The sequence below is a fragment of the Capsicum annuum genome, chromosome 7, assembly GCF_002878395.1.
Source record: "Capsicum annuum cultivar UCD-10X-F1 chromosome 7, UCD10Xv1.1, whole genome shotgun sequence".
Lineage (NCBI taxonomy): Eukaryota > Viridiplantae > Streptophyta > Magnoliopsida > Solanales > Solanaceae > Capsicum > Capsicum annuum.
In genome coordinates this window covers 169,712,864-169,718,766 of record NC_061117.1, presented here as the reverse complement: position 1 = coordinate 169,718,766, position 5,903 = coordinate 169,712,864, and positions in this window count along the sequence as shown.

Below are 5,903 nucleotides of genomic sequence, written 5' to 3'. Positions count from 1 at the left end.
CTCTTCATTTTTCATTCACACCAATTGAACCCAACAATCCCCACATGAATAAGGAATGACAACTCTTTATAAAACTTTAAGGACAAGTATGTGATCAGCAAGCAAAGACTGATTACATCTGGATAAGTGAGTTTCCCTTTGAACTTTCCGTAGTGAACATGCATCAGATGAAATCGGTCAATCGGTAGATTTGATATCTTTGAACCATCGAGCTTTAATGTACACCTAGATAGCACATCATACAACCAGCCTTTAACAATATATTGTTCTCGCGGTTTTATTCATTTCAGCCATAAACACATCCTGGTTTCATGGGATCTTAGAGAATAGGCCTTTACTAACATTCTCCTTGAAGCGGTTTCCACTTCACACACACATAGATGATTTCTAAATGTTCAATCCTATAGATTAAACTATTTGGTCAAATATGTTAAATTTAGATAATCATCAAAAGGCTTCGCACCACAAGCTTTATCTTTGTTTACTAAACATTGTCTATATCATGAGAATGGGTTGGGTATATTGAAAATGTTGAACCTGTCAGACATAACTTTATTTGATTTCCTTGAAGCTAGCTCTTGGGATCTCCAGTCTACTAGGTAGAGTTATCGTCATGCTGACTTGTCCTAGGCCGTAAACCCATTCCCTTCGATATTCTCTCAACTCCTTCTCTAGATAGGCCTTTTGTAAGTGGACCCGATACATTATCCTTTGACTTCACATAGTCAACAGTGATAATTCCACTAGAGAGTAGTTCCCTAATGGTATTATATCTCCATCTTATATGACGAGATTTACTATTATACATCATGCTTCATGCACTTCCAAACACCGTTTGTCTATTACTATGTATACATACTACTGCCAATGGTTTGGGCCAATAAGGAATATCTTCAAGAAATTCTGTAGCCATTCTACTTCTTCATTTATCTAATGCGATAAATTCAGATTCCATTGTAGAGCAAGCAATACATGTCTGTTTGGATGATTTTTAAGTGACTTCTCCTCCACCTATAGTAAACACATATCCACTCGTGGATTTTACTTCATTCGATTCGGTGATCAAATTTGCAACACTATATCCTTTAATTGCCTCACGATATTTATTATAATACAAAGCATAGTCTTGAGTGTATTTAAGATATCCTAAAACTCTTTTCATTGCCATTCAATGAGTTTTATTAGGATTACTCGTGTACCGACTTAAATTACTAATTAACACATGTTATGTATGGCCCTATACAATTCATAATATACATTAAACAACCCAAACACTCTTTCATAGTCCAACTGTGAGTCACTTTCACCTTTATTCTTTTGAAGTGCAAAGCTCATGTCTAATGGTGTCTTGGCAATACCAAATTCCAAATACTTGAACTTGTCAAGTACCTTTTCAATGTAATGAGACTGTGACAACTCCAACCCTTGTAGAGTTTTATGGATTCTTATTCCTAAGATCATATCTGCAACTCTAAGGTCTTTCATATCAAACTTGCTTTCAAGCATTCATTTTGCAGCATTTATGTCAGAAATGTCTCTACTAACGATCAACATATCATCCATATACAAACAAATAATTACCTTGTGATTTGGTGTGTCTTTAATGCAAATACATCTATCACATTCATTTATGTTTAACCCATTTGCCAACATGGTTTGGTCAAACTTTGCATGCTACTGTTTAGGTGTTTGTTTTAGTCTATAGAGTGACTTAACAAGTCTGCACACCTTCTTTTCTTTACTAGGAACCACAAAACCCTAGGGTTGTTCCATGTAAATTTCTTCTTTTAATTCTCCATTTAGAAATGTTGTTTTCATATCTATTTGATGGATTTCAGGACTATAAACTGCCTCCAAGGAAATTAACATCCAAATTAACATTATCCTTGTTACAGAAGAGTATGTATCAAAGTAATCAGGACCTTCCTTCTATTTGATACCTTTTACTACCACTCTTGCCTTGTATTTGTCAATAGTACCATTTGTTTTCATTCCATTTGAAGATCCATTTAGAACCAAAAAGTTTATTTTCTAGAGGAAGATCAACTAACCTCCAAGTATGGTTTCTTTGATTGAATCAATCTCACTATTGACTGCCTCTTTCCAAAAGGATAAGTTTGAATATGACATCGTTTTTTTAAATGTTTGAGGATCATTTTCTAAGAGAAATGTTACAAAATCTGATCCAAATGAGGTTGACATTCTTTGACGTGTACTACGTCTTGGATTCTCATCATTATGTACATCCTCACTTGGTTCATCTCGAGGTCGTTTATACCCCCCACTAGACTGTTTATGTCTAGTTTTATACGGATAAATGTATTCAAAGAACTCAACATTATCTGATTCATTTACCATATTTTTATCGATATCCAGATGTTTTGATTTATAAATTAAAAACTGACATAATTTACTACTTGTAGCATATCCTATGAACACGCAGTCCACTGTCTTAGGTCTTATTTTTATCCTTTTAGGCATAGGAACTTGGACTTTTGTTAGATACTCCCATACTTTGAAATATTTCAAATTGGATTTCCTTCCTTTCTAATTTGTCATATGGAATTGATTGTGTCTTACTATGGGGCACTCTATTGAGTATTCGGTTAACGATAAGGGTAGATTCCCCCCACAAGTTTTGTGGTAAACTTGAACTTATAAGTAAGATATTCATCATTACCTTTAAGGTTTGATTTTTCCTTTCCGCATCTTCATTGGATTAAGGTGAATACGGGATAGTAGTTTGATGCACAATTCTATTCTCTATACATATTTCCGTAAATGGAGATTCATATTCTCCACCCTATCACTTCTTGTCATCTTGATTTTTTTCTATAACTGATTTTCAACTTATATTTTATATTTTCTAAACACATCTATTGCTTCATGTTTATTGTTTAGCAAATAGACATAACAGTACCTAGTGTAATCATCAATAAAAGTTATAAAATACTTTTTCCCACTACGAGGTGATGTTGACTTAATATCACAAATGTCAGTGTGGATTAAATTTAAGGGATTAGAATTCCTTTCAACGAACTTATACGGATGCTTAACATCCTTTGATTCCACACGCGTTTGATATTTTGATTTATTGCACTCAAAGTTTGGCAAAACTTCTAAGTTAATCAGTTTTTACAATATTTTATAATTGACAAGTCCTAATCTTTCATGCCACAATTCATTAGACTCAAGAAAGTAAGAAGAAAAAAAAGTTTTATTGATTTCAAATCTCATTACATTTATCTTAAAAAGGCCCTCAGTGAGGTAACCTTTTCCTACATATACTTCTCCTTTACTAATTGATGTGTGAGCTAATGCTAACACATTTGAGGCTTTTAACTAAGAATAATTGCGAAGTTTTAAGCAACTTTTGTCATTTTTTATTGCTATATGTTTGATTTTGTAGTAAAAGCTAGGATGCTAGAGAACCAATAAGAATTAAAACAAATGAGCTGAAATCTAAAGTAAATAAAGGCGAAGTGTGGCTGATGACATTTGTGATAAGTCGTTAGCTCTATGATAAGCTCTCAGCTTCATCATCAGAAGTAGACAGAGACCAATTTTGATAACTCTCAACTTACATGTCAATTAAATACAAGGCAGTAGTCGTCAATATATTTACCCAACTTTTGGAGTCGGGGTTGAATCCACAGGGAACAGTGTGAGTGTCGATTAAACTAATTTTAAACTGTAGCTACAAGTTGAATTCAAACAACTGGAATGAAAAGATAAAATGGGGGTTTTGGAGATTAGCAAATAATTTTTGGTCACCTTACCTTCAGTTTATAATCAAGAGTTTTTGAAAAAACCAGAATTATGTTCACTAGGGATTTTGGTACTTGACAGATGTTACTAGTGGTTTAAGATTCTCACGGTAGGTATGACAACAAGTTATCTTTATCAAAGTTATACTTAAATGTCTCTCGACTTACGTAAGCATTTAATTACCTAATCCTCTCGGACATAGGAAATTTTTATTCACTGCCCATATTTTACCTCAGGGTAACCAACCTTGTTACACCACTAATTATTAAACGAAAGTTTAGTGTTTCCAAGTCCCTGTTGATAATTTACTTCCCACTATATTTGATTTATTTCTCAAGTAAATCAAAGCAGGTATTATCTATCGTTTAAAAACAACAAACAAAAATTGAAACATCAGAATTATCAAAAAGTCCTACCATCTTTCGAATCCTAAACACTCAGCACCTTATCAAGACCTAACCCTAGATCCCATAATTCAAGTTAAAGAAATTTAGCCGCTTATGACGTAGTAATCGAAGCAACTAGATGAATTCATGCTTTGAAAGATAAACTTACCAAATGATGAATAGAAACTAGAGATTCTCTAATTAAATCACAAAGGAAATCCCAAAATAATGATTAAATTCTCTTCAAAGTAATTGCTTTTTCAAGCCAAGATGTTAGAGAGAGAAAATATCAAAGTATTGTGTCTCAAAACTCAAGGTTCGAAACCCTTAAGAAAACCCTTAACAAGGCTTTAAATAGTCCACCCTAATTATGGAAACAAAATAATAAAATTCAGAAATTCCTTGGATTAGGTGACACCATTTGTGATAGTCTATCAGGAGGCTAATGACTTATCACAAATGTCGTCAGCTTCCTTTATGGTTTCGGTACTCGCCACCTAACACTAATTACAAAGGTGACTCCCTATCATCTCCTTGACAACCTAAAATTTTTGATAACTCTCAACTTGCAAGTCAATTTAGTGCAAGGTGGTTGTCGTCAATATATTTACCCAACTTTTGGAGTCGGGGTCAAATCCACTGGGAACAATGTGAGTGGGGATTAAACTAATTTGAAACTATAGATACAAGTTGAATTCAAACAACTGTCACGAAAAGATAAAATAGGGTTTTTGGAGATTAGCAAATAATTTTTGGTCACCTTACTTTTAGTTTATAATCAAGAGTTTTTGAAAAAACCAGAATTATGTTCACTAGGGATTTTGGTACTTGACAGATGTTACTAGTGGTTTAAGATTCTCACGGTAGGTATGACAACAAGTTATCTTTATCAAAGTTATACTTAAATGTCTCTCGACTTACGTAAGCATTTAATTACCTAATCCTATCGGACATAGGAAATTTATATTCACTGCCCATATTTTACCTCAGGGTAACCAACCTTGTTACACCACTGATTATTAAACGAAAGTTTAGTGTTTCCAAGTCCCTGTTGATAATTTACTTCCCACTATATTTGATTTATTTCTCAAGCAAATCAAAGCAGGTGTTATCTATCGTTTAAAAACAACAGACAAAAATTGAAACATCAGAATTATCAAAAAGTCCTACCATCTTTCGAATCCTAAACACTCAGCACCTTATCAAGACCTAACCCTAGATCCCATAATTCAAGTTAAAGAAATTTAGCCGCTTATGACGTAGTAATCGAAGCAACTAGATGAATTCATGCTTTGAAAGATAAACTTACCAAATGATGAATAGAAACTAGAGATTCTCTAATTAAATCACAAAGGAAATCCCAAAATAATGATTAAATTCTCTTCAAAGTAATTGCTTTTTCAAGCCAAGAAGTTAGAGAGAGAAAATATCAAAGTATCGTGTCTCAAAACTCAAGGTTCGAAACCTTTAAGAAAACCCTGAACAAGGGTTTAAATAGTTCTCCCTAATTATGGAAATAAAATAATAAAATTCAAAAATTCCTCGGATTAGGTGACACCATTTGTGATAGTCTATCAGGAGGCTGACGACTTATCACAAGTGTCGTCAGCTTCCTTTATGCTTTCGGTACTCGCCACCTAACACTAATGACAAACGGTGGCTCCTTATCAGCTCCTTGACAACCTAAAATTTTTGATGACTCTCAACTTGCACGTCAATTTAGTGCAAGGTGGTTGTCATCAATATATT